General features: G+C 43.9%; 1 long non-coding RNA gene across 7 annotated transcripts in view; it reads right to left on the reverse strand.

The window, feature by feature from the left end:
• LOC139016202 (uncharacterized) overlaps positions 1-21814 on the reverse strand; it is a 184522-nt gene that overhangs the window by 109638 nt on the left and 53070 nt on the right. For all 7 annotated transcript variants that reach the window (XR_011472649.1, XR_011472646.1, XR_011472648.1 and 4 more), the window contains exon 4: positions 7555-7705. This is a non-coding gene — a long non-coding RNA (uncharacterized lncRNA). The remainder of the gene's footprint in view (positions 1-7554; positions 7706-21814) is intronic.

Consider the following 21814-nt stretch of genomic DNA (forward strand, 5'->3'; position numbering starts at 1 on the left):
TTATAACATCATTTGCAGGCCATACAAAATGATCAACTTAAAAATTAACCTGCTAGCATTTGCTCATACATATAATTAACTCACCCCTCATGCCTTGGCGGGGCCAGACCACATGATTCTGTGGGCCTTATATGGCCCATGGGCCAGACATTCCCCACCCCTGTCCTAGAGTTTAAATCGGCATTTCCTGAGCTGTGATAAGTTTGCATGGAAAAAAAAGAATCCGAAAACCAATAAAAAAAAAGTAAAAAGAAAAAAAATACGTACTAGGAATATTTTTCTTCTAAATGTATTATACGTATAAAACGGTTTTAAATAGCTTTAATGGCTGCAAAATAACAAGCCCCTAAGAAATGGTGTGCTTACCTCCATCCTGGCGTACCAGGTGGCCTGCTGAGGAGTCATCTGGTGGTCACATGACACCTCGGCCAGCCCTGGGCTCTTATTCAACTGGATAATTATTTCTGTCCCAAGGGACCTTTACCTTCTAAACAAGCTATTCTGCATCCTGCACACATTTTAAGGATGTGTTTTATTTTTCCCTTCATTATTTTATTGATTGATTTTTTTTTTACTAAGTAATACAAACACATAGTTACAAGGTACATAAAGAAAAGGCTGTTCAGTGAAAAAATCATTCTCTGTTCTACCCATATCTCCCTCTCACACTATTCCCTTCCACACAGAACGACTCCTACTGTTTCTCGTAAATTCGTGCAGATTATGTACTAACATAAATAACATCCTGTTTTGCACAAAAAGATGCATTTCCAATGTTCTATTATTTTGTCATTTTAATTTTTTGTCAGCACTCATTGTAACTTAAGTTACTGAACACTTCCTATTCCACATTGAGCAGTAACATCTGCCGTTATAGACAGGTACGTGCGCATCACCAATTATCACTTCAAGTAACATTCTATCCTTGAAAAGCTACCGGAGCCATTTTTCTTTCCCGTGATTAACTTCCTGTGGAACATTAATCCTCAACATACGACATGCATCTTCCAAGGGAAGGATCAGAACCTGGAGTGGGGAGGGCATGAAGGAGCAGCTCTCCACCCACTCCCAGGGATTCTGGCACGTGCTCCTCCGCTGAGCCCCCACCCTCACCTCACCTGTGGAAAGCGCCCTGCGTTTAGTGAGAATGTGTGTGGAGACAGCTCTCAGAGCAGTGCTGTGCGAGAGAACCCTCTTCAAATGGCAACGCTCACAGCCACGCTGCCCCACAGCACACCCGCCCCCCACCTGTGGCTAATGAGCACCTGAAACTGGCCAGTACAACTGAGGAACTGAGTTTTTAATTTAACTTAATCATCATTTAAATAACCACATGTGCTGGTGACTACTAGTGCTGGTCTACTGAATAATGGGTAGATAAAAAAAAAAATTAAAAGCCCTGTTATAAAATACAAAAACAATAAAAATATGTGTGTCTGAATATGTATGGTAAGCATAGTAAATTAAGCTCAAGATCTCTGAATCTTCTTTCTTAACATACCCAAGGCTGAGTGGACTATTTCCAAAAATAATGTGTTTAAAGTTGGAACAAGCATTAAAGATATGTTGCCATTACCTCTACAATCTGAAATTAAAATAGTTTTAATTTACTAAAACTCTGTTTGATTAGGCACTCTGTTTAAAATATTTCCTGGCATGATGTTGCCTGTGGATCACACTAAATTAGCAGTGACTCTGTTAGATGAAAAAACAAACTTTGGGAGAGTATATACAGTATTATGGCAGCTGCGCATACATGTGTGCACATGCATATGTATGTTTGGATATGAACAGGATTCATCTAAAACAGTGCTGTGCAACAGCACGTGCTGCAGTGATGGACATGCTCTGCGTCTATACTGTCCAGCAGGATAGCAACTAGTCACACACGGCTACTGCACCTTGAAAGGGCTCATCTGACTGAGGCACTGAATACGTATTCCAGTGTAATTTCAATTAGTTTAAAGTTAAATCACCAGAAGCAGCAAATGGCTACCTTATTAGATGGGACAGGTCTAGAAGAACAAATCTCAAATTGTTAAAACAGCTACCTCAGAGGGATTACAATTAGAGGGAAGAAGATAAATTTTTACTTAAATTGTATGCACCACTATATTGCTTCGATTTCATCATTTAGTTTTGTATAATGGGCATGGATCACTCATAAAACAAATAAATAAGAAGGAAAGTTGTGCCCTGGATGGTTTGGCTCAGTGGATAGAGCGTCGGCCTACAGACTGAAGGGTCCCGGGTTTGATTCCAGTTAAGGGCACATGCCCAGATGGCAGGCTCAGTTCCCAGTAGAGGGTGTGCAGGAGGCAGCCGATCAATGATTCTCTCTCATCATTGATGTTTCTGTCTCTCTCTCCCTCTCCCTTCCTCTCTGAAATCAATAAAAAAAATATTTTTTTAAAAAGCTGTTATAGTCAACCAGACTGCTTTAACAAATTACCATAGACATAGGTGACTTAAACAACAGAAATGCATTTCTTACAGTTCTGGAGCTGTACACCCAAGATCAAGGTGCCAGCATGTCCAATTCTGGTGAGGGCTCCCTTCCTGGCTTGCAGACAGCTGTCTTCTCCATGGGTCCTTATATGGGGGAGGGGGGCGAGTTCCATCCCTCTTTCTCTTCTTACAAGGAACTAATCCCATCATGAGTACCCCACCCTCACGACCTCATCTAAACCTGATTATCTCCCAAAGGCTCCACAGTGCCTGTAAGCTAGCATCCCCAAAACAGGCCTCCTTGGTGCTAGGCAGCCTGCACATTCACTCACAATCAAAGTTGCTTTCTTGTACCCCATAAAAAGGTTAAGGTGCTTGCCAGGGCCAGGAGGAGGGGGAATAGGGAGTGACTGCTTAATAGATGCGGAGTTTTCTGTTCGGGTGATAAAAATGTTTGGAACTAGACAGAGGTGTAGTTGCACATGGTTAACGTATTAAATGCCATTGAATTGTTCCCTTGAAAATGGCTAATTTTATGTTATATGAATTTTGCCTAAAAAAAAAAAAAGACCAAGCCCAGCCGGTGTGGCCAAATGATTGAGCATTGGCCCATGAACCAGGAGGTCACGGTTTGATTTCCAATCAGAGCCATACCCGGGTTGTGGGCTTGATCCCAAGTGGGAGGCGTGCAGGAGGCAGCTGATCAATGATGTCTCTCTCTCATCAATGTTTCTATCTCTCTATCCCTCTCCCTAAAATCAATAAACATCTATTTTTAAAAAGTCCCCCAAAAATATTTTTGAAAAAGGTGGGGGGGCAACATTCTAATACTCAAACACAGTACAATGGCCCGGCACCCTCACCCCATCTTCCTGTTCTCAACCCACCGAGCTCCCTTTCCCTAACAAAGTCATCTTTGCCCGTGCTGACTGACACCGTAAAACCTGTTGCTCTTCAGTTGTTCTCTGTCAATATTTTGTCATCTTGTTCTGCGGTTTCCTACCCTAGTCCCTAAGGAGCTCTCTCTGGACATTCTACTGGCCTTCAGCACTGTGGGGAACTGCCACGTTCCTTGTCCACAGCGGCGAGAAAATTCCTCAGGAAACTGAATGCACCCTTGATGGCTCTGGCTTCACCCAGCCACTGTGGTTGACTCTATTTGAACAACCAGTCCGATCAAGTGAAATGATAGACCAATTGTTTGACTAAACTGACAACTGGTTGGACTAAATTAATTAGCTGACATTGCTAATGTATTACACCATCATACAGGAGCCCTTGATGGGAATACTGATAGTATTTTTACCTCTTAAGGTGAAAATTCACCCACAATCAAAGCTGCTTTCTTGTACCCCATAAAAAGGTTAAGGTGCTTGCCAGGTTGGGAGAAGGGCGAAACTGAAAGTGACTACTTACTGGATGCAGAGTTTTCTTTATAGATGATAAAAACAGAGGGATGAAGGAAAATGGTTTTCTTTAACCCTCTCCCCATATCCGGTCACGTCTACTCCAGCAGTCCAGATCATGCTCTAGAACAGCCGTGGGCAAACTACGGCCCTCGGGCCAGATCGGGCCCGTTTGAAATGAATAAAACTAAAAAAAAAGACCGTACCCTTTTATGTAATGATGTTTACTTTGAATTTATATTAGTTCACACAAACACTCCATCCATGCTTTTTGTTCCGGCCCTCCGGTCCAGTTTAAGAACCCACTGTGGCCCTTGAGTCAAAAAGTTTGCCCACCCCTGCTCTAGAACCATGTCTCCAAAACATATCTATATATATATGATCTCTCTATATAAAAGGCTAAATATGCTAAGTGTCTGACCATCCAACCAGTCTCTATGACATTCACTGACCACTAGGGGACAGACACTCAACACAAGAGCTGCCTAGATGCAGTGACTTGGCAGCAGTGGTTCTTGGGTGACATACCCCAAAACCAGAGAGGAGGGAGCCCTCATGATTCCACCTTCGGCCGTGGGTTATGTTGTTGCTGGGGCATTGTCAGCCCAGAATCTGGTTTACTGCACACTTGCATTTGCGTTCCACACCCTGTACGACAGCAACTTTGCAGAGTGCCCTCTCGCACTCTGGGACCCCGGGGGGATGTCAGAGAGCCGGTTTCTGCCGGATCTCCGCAGGCCAGGCTAAGGGACCCCACCTGCCAGAGGGTGGGGAGGGACCACGGGAGTTTGGCTCCAGGGGGTGTCCAGCCCATCTCACCCAGTCCGCCCCTCAGGCCACCTTCTAATTAATTTCCGTTCAATGTGCACGAATCCGTGCACTGGATCACTAGTTTGACTATAAAATCCATTTCATGAAACACCTACGAACATCTTCCCCTACTGACGCCACTCATCCTGCTCTTCCCCCATCTCAGGAAATGGCACCTTCCTTCACCTGGTTGCTCAGTCTAAAAATCACGGAATTATGCTTGGCTCTTCTTTCTTTCATACTCCACAAATGATCTATTAGCAAACTGTACCAACTCCACTGTCAAAGTCCCAATCTAACCACCTCTTCCAACCCCTACTGCTACCAACCAACCAGGTCTCAGCCACCAACCCCTCCCCTCAGCTAGACCACACCACGCTTCCACCTCGGCCCCCTCCCCCAGCATCCAAAGTGTCTATCTAAAATTAAAACTCCTGACACAACTTTCCCCTGCTCAGAAAGGCTCCCCATGCCCGGGGAATCAAATCTAAACTGGCCACCAGTTTAGGGCCTTACAGGGACTCTGAACTCCTCCTCCAACTTCACTTCCAAATGCTCTCTCCTCCATTGCCCATCTGCTCCGGCAACAACGCGGGGGCCACAGAGCTGTTCCTCGGACGTGCCAAGCGCAGGCTCAGCTCAGGGCCTCCGAGTTGCAATTCCCTGTGCCGGGAATCTCTGCACTGCACTCGGTGCTGCGGACTGCATGTTGTGTTCTCCCAGGATTATATATGAAAGCACAAACACCCAAGGTGATGAATTTGGAGGTGGAGCCTCTGGGGGCGATTAGGTCATGAGCATGGAGCCCTCGTTACTGGGATTAGTGCCCTTATGAAGAGACAGGAGACAGATGGACACAAGAGGGCAGCCACCTGAGACCTGGAAGAGGCGCTCACCAAGGACCCGCCCAACCTCCAGCCTCCAGGACTGTGAGAAACAAATGTCTGTTGTTAGGCCTCCCAGCCTACGGTATTTCTGTCCTGGCAGCACAAGTTCACCTGCTCAGAAAGCCCTGATGACTTAGCCGAAACAGCCACAAGCCCTTCCCTTCCCATCTCTCCCTATCCCTTTCCTCGGCTGCACTTTTCTTCACAGCGTTTCCTATCATCTGGCACCGGGTCACGTTGACTGGGTGCCTCCCGCTCCGAACAAATGCTCGACATGGCAGAGAGGCGGTGTTGTGCCCTGCCCTATCCTCAGCCGGCAGAATGGTGCCTGGCTGGGAGGAAAGCTTAATAAATATTTACTGAATAAATAAATAGTTCTCAAAATAGTCTCTCAAAATAATCTGTGAATTTTCTGTCTAGAATAAAACAATAAAAACAAAAGGAGCCGAAGTGGGAGAGGGTAGGAACCCTTATGAGCAGAGCACGGGAAACTGAGCTCTCCAAACAGAACGGAAGCCGGGCCACAAGGCAGGGCCAGGCCAGCGGGCCTGAGCAGCGCCTGTTCCTCGGGGGAAAGCGGAGGTGCGGGTCCCAGCTAACGGTGACAGGTATAACCTAACCGGGCCATTAAAGTTAAACTACTATTCCCAGTGATCTAGAAAGTAGTTCCCATCGTCCTCTTTCAGATACAAGGCACTTAAAATGTGAAACCCACGGTGAAGTATTTTAAGGTGTAAACTTGAAGTTGGCTCTTAAGAAGGTAACAGAGGGGCAAATACAGTCACTTGGTGAGAATATGTCACACAGGAGACTCACGGTGCAAACAAACGCACTATAAACTGAATAAAGGCAGCATAATTTTCAGGCAGAAGAAAGATACCGCCTTCCAGCAATCACACTGACACCAATGGAGGAATAAAAACACCCCATCACGTAACTATTACCGAGTTAATTCTCCAACGCCTCACTGAGGCTAATAGTCCATGTGACAGTCCATTCTATGTCTTGAATTCTGTTATTTGTGGCCCGCCCTCTGAAAGACGTGGGGGAGCAGAAAAACTGTTCACCGCAGTGAAGCGCATGAGCTCTGCAGCCCACACGGTAACTGTGGTCCCACTGTGTGCCTGCTGTTTAAGAGACCGAGCAAATGCCTTCCCATCTCAGAGCCTCCGTTTCCTCCTCTGTTGTATTGGATACAATCAACAATCTTACAGGGTTTTTAAAAGATTATATAAAATTACATATATGAAATGCTCGGTATGGACTTGAATAGTACGTATGATAATGTGTTGGAATTACTATAACCATTTGATGTTTCTTATGCTCACCAGAAGAGTGTCATTCTCACAATCGGCATCCCCAAGTGTCCAGCTCTGGATCAGAAGAGTTAATAAGTCAGTGAATAATGTCTACTAAATATCCATCTTTTTATGTGAAAGCCAACCAAAGAGATGTGGCAAAAGGAGAGAAGATGGAAAAAACCTGAAAGGAATATAGAGCCTCGCACGGCAGCAGGTCGGGGGGGGGGGGGGGGGGGCGGCATTTACAAGGACAACAGGACAGTGGGCAGCAAGCCGCCACCAGCATCGCAGAGTGAGAACACGGAGGCAGGGAACTGAGCACATCTGAGGCTGACTTGGCAGGAGGGAACCCAGAATCCGCAAAGGCACCACTTTAGAACACAGTAATAATAAAACTGATCTATCTGGGAAATTCCTGCCCACTTCTAATCTGAAAGATGCCAATCAAACCTTTCCCTCTAGGGACTATTTCTGCAGAGTGCAAAACGACTCAGCAGCAAGGAACATGGTTGCTGGGCACGGGTTGGCATAGCATCCAGCTAAGATGCAGAGGGAGGCCCGTGCACGCTCGCGCACAGCACGGGAGAGCCGGGGGCCCTGGCACCCTGTAATAAATCCCAGCTTTCCTCCAGCAGCGGGTAAAGGACAGAAGCAAAAAAACGTTTCACTGCACTTAAAGAGAAAACAGACATCAGTACTTGCCTTTTGACGAAAGTCAGTTTGACAGAGGTGAAACCAGCAAAGATGACTCAGGCAGTGCGAAGGAAGAAAAACCAGGAGGTCATCGGGTGGTTGCCAGGGGACAGAGGAGGCTCAGTGGCAGGTGGGATGGAGCCCTGCTGCAGGAATCCATCTGACAAGAGTAAGGGGGAGGAGAGCATCATACATTTGAGGAGTGAATTAGCTTAGCAACGGTCACTATGAACAATCGGAATGACAGCAATCCAAGTAACATGGTGCAACGACTGCCCAGTGCTGGCAATCCCCGTACTTATGCAAACAGGTACCAGCTTGCTCAGTTGTATGATTTTCTCCAACTCTGCTCAGCAGCCCAGGTGCAAGAAAAGAAACAATCTGGTCAGGATGTGTACGATTTTGGCAAAAGAGTGATTTAAAATCTGGCCCATGGAGTCTAAGTTGGAGGGATATGAAGACAGGAAAGAACTGATGGGTAGGTACAGCGCAAAGGAGTCAGCAGACCAAGCAGTCTTGGTGAAATCAAAGGAGAGGTGGGGTATAACTCTGAGGGATGAGGAGGAGGGACAGGTGGGTGAGATCTAACAGGCAATTTCTGCCTGACTGATCTGAGCCGTGAGTAGACAATGTCTAGGGAGTGGGGAGCTACGGAGAAGGTCATAGGTGATGAGAAGCCCAAAACTCACGCAGTCAGGGAAATAAGTGGCTCATCCAATGAAGTGGGTCAGGTGGAGAACAGGTGTCAGTGGGCAGTGGGAGTAATGAGAAAGCCGGCAGGGGCAAAGGATGGTTATGGGCATGGCTGATGCTGGAAAGAGCACCTTCCTTGTTACAGGGTTGTGGAAGTTGGGCACCACCAATTCTAACTTCTGAGTAATTTTGTTTCTCTGTAATGATAAAGCTAACCTACCTGATAGGTTCCTGCCAATTTTTAATCTGAATGATGTAAATAAATCTTTCCCCTCCATTTAAACAAAATAAATACTAGTAGATTATTTCTATAGATTGCGACAGGTTTCCAAAGATAAAATCTTCAGTGATTGGGAAACTCACCTTAATACCTTTCAAATGGGTCACGGTTTACCCACATGCTTCCAGATTATAAGTAACTTAATCATTTCTGTTAGAATCTTTAAGTGCCAAGTTTCTATCATACTTTACACCAACTGGAACCAAAGGTTTGACTTTAAATGGGAATCTATTTTCCTTGTCTTTTATATTAAAAACTCAGGGATCTGGTATATTTTTTACTCTCCCCGTCGCCCAGTATTTTGTCACCGATTCAACCAATGAATCCCCTTACGACGCAGCATTTTGTGTTGCTAAATAAGTACTTTATGGCTCTTCTACTCTTCTGAATAGACTCGCTCAGGTATTGTCTCCTTTGGGAAAACGGCATTGATAGCCACCCTTCTAGTCCCCATTTTCCCAGATGGATGCTCCCTATTCTGCCGGAGTACTCCCTGAACAGCTGTTAATGCACTTAATACATTTGCTTGTCAACCAAACAAGCTTTATGACCTTAGACAAGCACTTAGCTTCCCTGGGCCTAAAGTTATTCATATGGAAAATAGAGAAAATAATAGTAGCAACCTACAGGGCTTTTGTATCCATTCACAAGTTAAAATTAATGTCTAGAAGGCACTTAGAACAGTGCCTGGCATGTATGGTAAGTATTACACATGTTTTTTCTATTCTCATGACAATATTTATTTGACTGTCTCTCCTTTTGGACTTGTCAGCATCTTTAAAACAGACAAGATCTTAATCTCTGTATCCCCAATGCCTCGTACAGTGACTGGCAAATGGGAGAAACTCAGTGAATGAGCACATCACAAGTCCATTAACAAATCATTTTTTATCTCACAAAAGTGTAGGTATTAAAAATGATGTCACCCTGGCCACTGATCTCAGTGGTTAGAGCATTGGCCCTCACAAAGGGTCTCAGGTTCAATTCTGGGTCAAGGAAATGTACCTGGGTTGCAGGATGGATCCCTGCCCTGATGGGGACCTGTGCAGGAGGCAACCAATCAATGTCCCTCTCTCATATCGATGTTGTTGTTGTTTTTTTCTCTCTCTCTCTCCCTCTCCCCCCTCTCTTCCACTCTCTCTAAATATCAATGTGGGGGGGGGGGCGGTGGATATCCTGGATTGAGGATTAGCAAAAATAAAATGATAAAACCAAAGTATTACCCTGTTTATAATCCACCTTGTTTAAAAATAACTTATGACCGTTCATAAATTATAGCCTGGCATTTCAAATATGTAATTAAATGAAACAAGTTAGAATTAAGGGTAGAACTGCACCATCAATATCACTAAACTGTCGGTGTCAAAATGGCCTCCTTTAGAATTAAGTGCACTTACATACATCAAGTCTAAGAATCAAACACTTTTCACTTTTCTACAGAAAACAGCATCCAGAGCCTTGGCTCCAGAACAGGATTTGCTCCCATCATTTCTTCCTCAGATCAGCGAGTGGCGGGGGAGGGCGGGCGCGCGGAGGGGGACAAAACTGAAAGGCAAAGTCACCCACTTAGTCTGCCACATGTCCGCAGGAGAGTCTCAAAGTTGTTGGCGGTAGAAGGGGTCAATGGGGGCGCTCAAAAGAAAATTCCAATAATTGGGGCTACAAGCCCCAAATGCTCCTAAAGCCCCCAGGGGCTCAGGGCAGGGAGCTGGCTGTTTTCCATATTTCATCTTGTGTTTCACATTTCTTCCCATCACCTGACCTAGGGTCGTTAGGTAACTCTCTGTAACAGTAGCACTGCTAATATTTTAATATTCCGGTTCTTTCAGATTATTTCTAGCACCACTGACAACGATTCTGTCAGAGAACTAGTAGGACTCTCCTCTTTCCCTGGTGCATGAAAAAAAAGCCACCTTCCTCATTAAAGTAGAATTTCAGGCAAGTCCATGTTACACAAAGTCTGGGAGTGTTAGTGTTTCACAGGATAGAAATGGATGTCATGTCCTTGCTGACATCCAAGCAGAAGCCCATATAAAAAGGACGGGAGGGAAGAGTTCGACGAAAACCTTCAGCAAACTCATGGCCGGCCAGCCTACAAGGCAATGTCAGCCATCTAAGATGGAAGAAAATGACTAAAGCACTGGGGCAGGTAAGTATAAACTTGAGCACTGAGAGAACAAACGAACGGTTAATAAACTTCTCCACATCCTGGAATGTCCACTGATGAGGACAAACTCATGCAGGCTCCCAAAAAGATGATCTGCTTTTCCAAATAACTTCGCAGCCAAACGAAATCACTTGGAGCAGGAATTTCTTTCCTGCTTTCCCAAATGAACCAGCATTAATGTACAGGAACATTCCCATCAGAGAAAGAGTATTCAGAAGGTAAGGATAAAGCACAACACACACGCCGTAATTAATAGCGTTTTTCTACAATTAAGTGTTAAGCTTTTTATTTACTTATTTTAAATGAAAAAAGAACACTGAGATCTCAATCTGACAAGGGGGATTGCATCTGAGGATTAAAACATCCACGTACATACCTCTCAGTTCCTCATCTTTTAATACTGCATAAATGGTTGCCTAGGAAACCTCCTGACTGGATGAGGAGGCTCAAATGAACTCTCATTTCCCAGCCTGCAGATATGACTCACTACCTTTGCTCCCACAAGCAAGTCCTCCTGAGTTCTTAGAGGCAGATATTTTTGCAACCTACACGATATTAGAAAAGCAAAACGAGAGTAATTATTCATTTGGAATGTAGGTTTCTAACTGGAATAAAAGTTGAAGACAATGATCTATTCACACTGAGCGCAGGAGAGAAATGCATATTCTCCAATATGCCCGTATAATCTATGTCAGATCATGGTGGAGTGTTGCTTTTAGGGCAGTATGTTGACGTGACAGTGACTAAACGTTACAATAAAGGAGGACAGAGGAGACGTCGGAACGCTGAGACCCCAGGGACACGGAAGGCAAACTGAAGGACGTACCTCCCCAGCCTCTGCAGACCCACCCTGAGGTCAGGCTTCCTCACGTTTCTTGCAACCTGGTTACACCTCTGCCCCCGAACCCGTAACCGGGACAGGGAAAGCAGCACAGGTCACCACATGCCAACAGGTGTGCAACCTGGGGCAAGGGCCCCCCGGAAGGGTCTGTTTTAACCACCGCTCATGCACTGACCAAGGCTGCAGTGGATTCAGCCGGGCAGATTTCTGAAGAAGGGCAGAATCGTACGTAATTAGCAGTAAATTAGAGCAGGAATGACGGACAACAGCCTCAAGGCCAAAGCTGGGGTCAGGTGATTCCACGGTTCTTAAACTGCTTGTGTGTTTTTTAAATGCCTCCCTTTGTCCACACTCCTTTGCAATGAGACAGGGACTGTCCCCTCCCATCACAAGGTGAAATCTGTTGCTCCACTCCTTCGAACCTGGGCTGGTCCTGGGCCTGCTTAGAGGAACAAAATGGGGAGAAGGTGGCTTGGAGCAGGTTCTGAGCCGACAGGAAGGGACCCTGCAGCACCTGCTTTCTGAAACTGCCTCTGGGACCTCAGGACGCAGATGGAACCAGCTGGAGATGGAGGGGGCGGGGCACCTGGGCCCAGGGCGGAGGCAGAGCCCGCCTCCCTCTCCCCCCACCAAGGGCCCTGACTCCTTTCTCTGAGCTCTCTCAGTGTGGCTGCTTCCTCTACCTTCTTTTCATCATCCTCTTAAGAACTTAATCTCTCTTTTACTGTGGTAAGAATAGTCGTCATCTAAATTATAACACTCCACTCCAGCTCCCACCAGGGAGGGGGAGGGAAGACAGGAGGCAGAGGAAGAGACAGGCTGCACTCAGAGCCCGCATCCCTTTTCTGGGGACAAGGACACTACTCTGCCACCCTCTTTCCCTGCGGCTCCAACCTCACTGCCGCTAGTGCACGACCCATGCTGAGGGATGAGCTTTAAAACCCCGCCTCGGCGGGTCCCAGTGCCCTCAGGATAAAATCTCCAAACTCTCTCGGCTGAGGTTACGAAGACCTCCCGCCATGGACCCCCGGAAACTTCACTGCACTCCACTGTGATCTTGAACCTGTAAGAGGAAAACTGGCCGGATCCTGGTCTGGAGCAGAGAAGCCAGTTGCCTGCTCTCTAATTCATGCTACCCTAGTGGGAAGAAATCGACAGCATCCCAGATGAAATGTGTGTTGTTTTTTTCTAAGGCAGTTTTCTAATGAACTTTAAGAAGATTAAGACTTGTTCCGGAGAACTCATTACCATCCACCCAGCTGGCTGTCAACTCTAAGTTAGAGTCTAAAGACTTTTAATGATGATTTCATCATTCTTTTCTCCTATAATATGTCCCTACCCAGAGTGATCCACCAGGGGCCTCTTCCTTGCACTGCAAAAACTGTACTAAAACGTTGACACATATTCATAACTAAACTGTTAGAGAAATTTTCTTTAACAAACCGTAACCTCAAGTTGGTCCTGTCAGTTCCTCTGGAACGATTGGCCTTGAGTGTCAGGGCTGCAGGCCCTCCCAGCTGCTTCGAGATGCGAGCGGCACCCCCACTGCACGCCCTGTATCTCAGGAGACTGGAAGCTTACTGAAGACGGCACTGGCCTTTTTATCTCTGTACCCCCATCTCATCACAGAACCTGGCTCAAAGTGAGCACGTAATAGTCCTGGCTGGGTGGCTCAGTTGGCTGAAGCACTGTCCCCTACAACAAAAGGTTGTGGGTTCGATTCCCAGCCAGGTTGTGAATTCCATCCGCGATTGAGGTGTGTACAGGAGGCAACCAATCAATGCCTTTCTCACATCAATGTTTCTCTCTCTCTTTCTCCCTTCTCTCTCTCGTCAATGAAAACACATTTTTAAGAAATGTGCATGTAACAAATGTTTGTTTAAAGAATTAATGTTAACTTAGGGTAGGAGTCAACCCCACTTCTAGATGCTCTGAGTTTGGACTAAACAGATAAGATAGCTTGATATTAAGATTGTGATTTCTGGATCATAGTGTTAGAAAGAGAGACAAAGCTGGAAAAAAACAAAAACAGTACTGGAACAGATAATCCCTGTGCAGCCCAGAAACCATCCCTAAGACGCAGTCTGGTTCTGCAGACAGCCTCCCTCAGGACAGGGTGGACTGGGATCCATGAGGCAGCCCATGGGGCGCTCCTGCAACCAGCACAGAGCAGGGACGCGAGGACTGGCTCGAGTCCACTGAAAAGCACAGACAGGCAAACAGGCAGTGGTTTCAATGTAAAATTTCTGGAAATTTTACAACCAGAGGAAAAATACAGGGGATTTTAGAGAAGAAGCAAAATTCAAAGGGGGGAAATAAAAGCAGGACAACAATTTTAAAGCATCCTTACATCGCTGAATCTTCTTGGCATAAGAACATAAAAAATCAGTTTTTTCATGAAGATACATTAAGTGCTTTTTTAGATGTAAAGGCCTGCGAGAACCAGGCAAATTCAAGAGAAACTATCTTCTGTTTGTGTGTTGGCTGTGGATGGGGGTTGGAGGACTTCTCGATGCCTGGAGGGAAACACAGCCTCGCTCCTGCCCTTTCCCGCCATCGGTCCTATCTCTGTTGCACTGTCCTAAGGAGCACCCCCACTGACGCCCGGCATCACGCTGCAAGGAGGCCAGGCAGACACCCAGGGACTCTGCTTTCTCTCTACCAGTTACCAGCCTTCCTGTCACTTAAGAAGACTTCCATTTGGTACTAAACTTTGCAAGTGGGCTTGCAGGGCCGTACAGTGAGTGGGTGGCAGGGGTTTGCTGCTGGGGTTCCCCCATGTTCCTGGGGGGACAGGGAGCCTGAGCCAACAGGCGTGTCCATGTAACCTTGTCCCCACAGAAGCCACGAATCCTCTCCCAGCAGCTCAGGAAGGTCCAGGCCCGGCACAGGTGGTCCACACAGATGGTTTTTGACGGACTTTCTCCGAGGATTCTACTGGTACTTCCACACGACAGGCCATGGCTCTTCACCCCAGGATATTTCCTCCAACACGGCTCAACCTTTATCGCCTTGTTAAAGATCACTTCAAGAAACCGAATGAACAGTGGCTGCGGGGAAGCACCCCTGCCAGGTCCCAGCAGTGAAAACATGCCGACTCCGCGCGTGCGGCACGGGGCCTGCAGCTCCCCGGGAGGGCACCCCGATGCAGAAAGGGCAGGTACAGGCCTCCTGCCTCAGAAGCCCCGTCGTTTTCTTTGCTCGCTGCAGAAAAAAGAGCCAGGAAACAGCCAGAGGGCTGATGCTTCACAGGCCTTTAACCTACCTGAGAACAAATAGATTTTTTATACTTCGTTTCACCATGCTCGGCCTCTCCCAATCTCGCACGTGCACACTTAGAAAAAAGAATGAGTAATGTCAAAACTAACAGGACACTGGACGGCCCTTACAACGGGGTTATTGGACGTGTGCAGCACTAACACCACGCGACTTTCTTCACATATATGAAAACTTTACAGGCGGCTTCTTTTAGCACATGTGGGAATCCCCAAGATGAGTTTAAGAATCTGTTGAGTGACTGAAAGCAGAAATGAGGGGCCAGGGGAAGGATTTCCCCTGTGGCTGATTAAAAGCACTATTCTGTTTTTGAGTCGTCATACCAAGAAACCATGAAATGAGCCCTCTGAATGTATTTTTCTTTTGGGGGGGGGGGGGGGACTTTTCCCCCAGTACTGGATTCTAACACTGACAAAGACAAAATACTCTGTCTCATGCAAAATAATTTCTTAAATAAGTTCACAATAATGAGAAGGAACATGATGTTCTAACGTTTTGGAAATATACCTTAACTGGTCCACCTTAATGAAATGTTGGCAACTACGGATGAAATTAAATGTCTGCAAATGTGGCTTTGCAAAATTGGTCATTTTTGGCATCATAAACTTTATTAGGTTTTTTTTTTTGAAACAGTAAGTTACCTTAGAGCACATAAGATGATGATTCAACATCTATATATTTAAAAGCCTACATGACCGGCCGACTGGCCGGTAGCTATGACGCGCAATGACCACCAGGGGGCAGACGCTCAACGCAGGAGCTGCTGAGCTATGGTGACTTGGCAGCAGCGGTTCTCAGGTGACTCACCCAGAACCAGAGAAGAGGGAGCCCGATTTCAGGGTGTGTCACCCGCAAACCACCCTCTCGCAATCCAGGACTCATCGGGGGATGTCAGAGAGCCGGTTTCAGCCCGATCCCTATAGGCCAGGCCGAGGTACCCCACCAGTGCACAAATCCGTGCACCAGACCTCTAGCTATATTTATAATTTCAAGAACATTCTTATTATATGCTAAAACAGTAATTTATTCTTTCTTTCTTATTTAGCAATGGACTAGAAGTGAAAATGCAAATCATGTCATTTGAGTTAGCACAAAAGAGTAATCAGCCAAAAATAATAAAATTCATTGAGAATGTCACCTCATTAAAAATACAAAAACAATGAGCAATCTGTAATCTGAACTTCTAAGGTTCAGCTACTTTATAGGTAGCAGAGGTGTGTGGAGGGCCAAACCACCTGCTATGATGTCAGGATATGTGTCAGAAAGCATTAAAAAACTCATAAATCTTTAAGGTCATTTCATACAGAGAAAAACTTCCATGAAATTCATTAGAATAAACCTATTTTGGTATATTGATTAGATAAGCTTCAGTATGGATAGAATGTTCTTATGCTAAACTTCCTTCCCCAACAGTAAAGAAAGATGAGGCTTCCTTATGCTAGAAGAATAATGCACCAGCTGCAGCCACCTGAGCAGGACAGAGTGAGCCAGAGGCACAAGGATGCAGTGTGCAGGGTGTGGAGATTCTAAAGTAAAGCCAATAAACCAAATATATAAGGACTGGAGGAAAGATTCAACACAGCTAACTATGTCAAATCCTTCTTGGGCCCTAGGCAATTTTTATCAATTCCTAAGGCTTTAAATACAAAATTTATACAGAGTACAGAAATAAATTATAGCCATGGTTCAAATACAACAGGATACAGATAGAACGAACAATGAACGAAATTCTTAAATTGATGCCTGATGGGCGTGGCTCAGTGGTTGAGCACCAGGAGGTCACAGTTTGATTCCCAGCCAAGGCCCAGGACCAGGTTGTGGGCTAGACACCCACCCCGCCCCAGTGTGGGGCATGCAGGAGGCAGCCTATCAATTACTCTATCTCATCATTGATGTTTCTATCTCTCTCTCCCTTCCTCTCGGAAATCAATTTTTAAAATATACTTTCAAAAAAAGTCTTAAATTGAGTCTACACTGTGCTCAGTGACTTACTTCCAAAGAGTAGAGTAGGGAAAGGGGGTAGGGATACAGTGACGGTGGAGGAACCTGGCAAACACTCCCTTGGCCAGGTGACCAAGGTCACATCATCAGAGGTAAGTCATGTCGATCTCAAGTTCCCTTCACACAGTGGGATGAGAATGTCACTTCACCTCGGTGACCTTCCTCTCAAAAACCCCAACCTAATAATCAGAAAAACGTAAGAAAACTCCAAACTGAGGGGCATTCTACCAGCATTGCTCAACACCAGCAAGGTCATCAAAAACAAAGCAAGTCTGAGAAACTGTCACAGGCCAGAGGAAATTAAGGCGACACGATGACAAAATGTAATGTGATATGCCAGGTAGATCCTGGAACAGAAAAAGGACATTAGGGAAAAAATCAGTGAAACCTGCGTGAAGTCTAGATTTTAGTTCATAGCAATGTACCAATGTTTGTTCCTTAATTTTGACAAATATAACAATGTAAGAGTCAGCGGTTGGAGTAACTGGGTGAGGAACATATGAGAATCCTCTACCACCTTGGCAACTTTTCTTCAATTCAAAAATTATTTTAAATAAAGGGTTTATTTAAACTTTTAAAAACTGAGCCCACGGCACCACGTAGGGGACTTTTAAGTGTGTGCTGCAGCACTGGTTACCCCACACACACAGGCTAGGATCCTGGCCGTTCTGGACGCTGACCAACAGACACTCTGGTCCATTTGGGAACCTGTCGGAAGATGCCAAGAGACCACAGATGGCATGCATGTGACAAAACAAACATCTCTGAAGTGCCTAACACTTCCATTTGAAGTGAAAAATAGGCAGTCTTATGCAAGAAAAAAGACAAAGGCTAAATGGTTTGGCCTGGAGCCCTGGGTGTTCTGTGAAAGCACATGACAAGCCAGCCTTCATTCTTCACTTAGCAAATACCACTGCCAGAATCCACCCAGACGTGAAAGAGCCATGCAGACTTTCCTTCATACCCGACAAGCTTTGTGTACTTTTTTTTTTTTACCATAAAAAAGGTAAATCAGAGAAAAAGTAGGGGTACAGATAATGACTATTTTCAAGAATCTGCTCAGTCAGGTACCATGCTAGCCATGTTGACTATGAAGTGCTGCTCGACAAAGAAAACATTGTCTTCATAGAATACACGTGTAGTATATTTCTGTTTAATTGCCTTGAATTTTAATTTAAAAAAAAGGAATCTTGGCATTTGTCTTATTTTACTCAAAAGTTCCAGAACTTATAAACTTTCAACAAATGTGATTTATATCTTGTTTGAAAACATATACTGCACAAATTTAAGAAGATTAAAAGCATACCAAGTATCTTTTCCAACCACAATGGAATGAAACTGGAAATGAGTAGCAGAAGAAAAACTGGAAAATTCACAACATTTGGGAAATAAACAACACACTCTTGAACTACCAATAGGTCACAGATGAAATCAAAAGGGAAATCAGAAAATAGTTTTGGAGAAACGAAAACAAACACAACATACCAAAGTTTATGGTATGCAACAAAGCAATACTGAGAGAGAAGTTTATAGTAGTAAATACCTACAATAAAAAAAAAGAAAGACCCCAAATAAACAAGCTAACTTTATGCAATGAACTAGAAAAGGAAGAATAAACTAAGCCTGAAGTTAGCAAAAGGAAGGAAATAATAAACATCAGAGGAGAAATAAATGAAGTAGAGTAGGAAGACAACAGGAAAAAATCAACAAAACTAAGTTGTTTTCTTGAAAAGATCAACAAAATTGACAAACTTTGACAATGACTACGTAAAAAGAGAGGACTCAATAAAGTCAGAAATGAAAGAGCAGATATAATAACTAATGCCGCAGAAATAAAAAAAAAAAGATAATAAATAGATACATACCAACAAATTGGGTAACCTAGAAGAAATAAATTCCTACAAACATACAACTAACCAAGACAGAATCACGAAGAAATAGAAAATGAGAACAAATCTACAACTAATAAGTAGGATGAATCAGTAAAACTTCCCAACAAAGAAAAGCCCAGAGCCAATGACTTCGCTGGTGAATTCCCGCAAATACTCCAAGTAGTATTAAAGCTACTCTTCTGAAATCGGTACAGGCAGAGGGGAGACATGGAGACCAACGGAAAGAACAGAGAGCCCAGAAATAAACCCACGCCTATGCAGTCAACTCATCTTGAATAAGGGCACCAAGAATACACAAAGGGGAACGGACATCCAACTTCAATAAGAAAAACTGGATATTCACATACATGCGTAAGAATGAAATTGGACTCTTCTTGTATAACATACACAACCGTCAACCCAAAATGGGTCCAAGATTTAAACGTTAAGACTTGAAACTAGTATAAGACTCCTAGCAGAAAACATAACGGGAAAGTTTTATGGGGATTGATCTTGCAACAAAAACTATTTTTGGAGGAAACTCCATACTGCCATCCACAGTGGCTGCCCCAGTCTGCATTCTCATCAGCAGTGCAGGAGGGTTCCTTTTTCTCCACATCCTCTCCAGCACTTGTCGTTTGTTGATTTGTTGACAATAGCCATTCTGACTGGTGTGAGATGGTACCTCATTGTCATTTTGATTTGCATCTCTCGGATGATTAGTGACTTTGAGCATGTTTTCATGTGTCTCTCGGCCTTCTGCATGTCCTCTTTCGAAAAGTGTCTATTTAGGTCCTTTGCCCATTTTTTGATTGGATCATTTATTTTCCTTTTGTTAAGTTGTATGAGTTCTCTGTAAATTTTGGAGATTTAAACCCTTATTTGAAATATCATTGGCAAATATGTTCTCCTATGCAGTGGGCATTCTTGTTGTTTTGTTGATATTTTGATGTAGTCCCATTTGTTTATTTTCTCCTTAGTCTCCATTACCCTAGGAGCTGTGTCCGTAAAGATATTGCTACAACATATGTCTGCTATTTTGCTGCCTATAAAGTCTTGTAGGATTTTTATGGTTTCCCATTTTACATTTAAGTCCTTTAGCCATTTTGAGTTTGTTTTTGTGTATGGTGTAAGTTGGTGATCTAGTTTCATTTTTTTTGCATGTATCTTACCAAATTTCCCAACACCATTTATTGAAGAGACTGTCTTGACTCCATTGTATGCTCTTGCCTCCTTTGTCAAATATTAATTGAGCATAATGGCTTGGCTCAATTTCCGGGTTCTCTGTTCTGTTCTACTGGTCTATATGTCTGTTCTTGAGCCAGTACCAGGCAGTTTTGAGAACCGTGGCTTGGTAATATAGCTTGAAACACCAATTGGAAAGGATATATGCACCCCTATGTTCATAGCAGCACAATTTACGATAGCTAAGATTTGGAAACAGCCTAAGTGCCCATCATCAGATGAGTGGATTAAAAAACGGTGGTACATCTACACAATGGAATACTACTCCACTATAAAAAAGAAGGAATTTTTACCATTTACAACAGCATGGATGGACCTGGAGAGCATTATGCTAAGTGAAATAAGCCAGTCGGAGGAAGATAAATATCACATGATCTCACTCATATGTGGGATATAATGATCAACGTAATTTGATGAACAAGAATAGATCCAGAAACAAATGGCAGGGGAGGGGGCGGTTAGAGATCAACCAAAGGACTTGTATGCGTGCATATTAGCATAACCAATGGACACAGACACTGGGGCGGTGGGGGCTTGCCCGGGGTGGGAATGGCCGGGGGGAAGGAGGTGTAGCAGGGAAAAAGGAGACATATGTAAAACTTGAGACAATAAATTTAAAAAAAATTCTGAGACATTAAAAAAAAAACACTAAACTAAACAAGAGGGACTACATACAACTAAAAAACTTTTGCATGGCAAAGGAAACAGTCAACACAGACTGAAAAGAAAATCCACAGAATGGGAGAAAATATATGCAAACTACATATGACTATATAATTATGGCCATGTTAACAACAATAATACATAAAGACCCCTACAATTCAATTCAATAGTAAGTAAACAAAATGATTTAAAAATGGGCAAAGGACTTGAATAGACCAAAATATACATATGGCCAAAAGTATATAAAAAGATGCTCAGAATCATCAGGGAAATGCAAATCAAAACCACAATGAGATATCGTTTCACCTGTTAGAATGGCTATTATTCAAAATAAATGAGTAAACAAATAACAAGTGTTGGCAAGGTTGTGAAGAAATCAGAATCCTTATGCATTGTTGGAGGAAAGGTAAAATGGTACAGCTACTAGTGGAAACAATATGGGTGTTCCTTAAAATATTAAAAATAGAACTATTATAATCCAGCAATTCTACTTTTGGGTATATTCAATCCAAAAGAATTGAAAGCAGGGTCTCAGAGATATTTGCACCCCATGTTCATTGCAGCATTATTCGTATTAGCCAAGACGTGGAAACAACCTAGATGTCTATCCATGAATGAACGGATAAAGAAAATGTGGCACATGAATACAATGAATATTAATCAGCCTTTAAAAAGAAGGAAATCCTGTTATATTTGACAACCCGAATGGACCTTGAGGACATTATGCTAAGTGAAATAAGCCAGCCTATCACAGAAGAACAAATATTGCATGATTTCCATTTACATGAGGTAGCTACAATAGTCAAACCCATAGAAGCTCAAAGTGGAATGATCGCTGTCAGGGGGAATGAGTGTATAGTTTCAGTCATGCAAGATGAAAGAGTTCTAGATCTGCTGTACAACACTGTGCTTAGACTTAACAATAATGTACTGTACACTTAGAAATTTAAGAAGGTAAAAAAAAAAATGTATTGCCGTTCTGTTTATGTTTAGGAATACATCTGTATGTACTTAGTAAAAGTGTAAAGACACCAAACACAGGATAGTTACCTCTGTACAGTAGGAAAGGGACAGGCTGGTGGAAGAATACACATAATGTTTTAATAACCACATAACATCTTAATTCCATAATCTTCCTTATGCTTTCTTCATATGCCTGGAGTAATCCATAATTTTAAAAAGGAACTTTAAAGAAAGGAACAACTTGCCCCTATATCATCTACTCTCTACCT

Source organism: Myotis yumanensis, unplaced genomic scaffold (assembly GCF_028538775.1).
Source record: "Myotis yumanensis isolate MYYU_CA2020_CCGP unplaced genomic scaffold, mMyoYum1.0.hap1 SCAF_9, whole genome shotgun sequence".
In the NCBI taxonomy this organism is placed as follows: Eukaryota; Metazoa; Chordata; class Mammalia; order Chiroptera; family Vespertilionidae; genus Myotis; species Myotis yumanensis.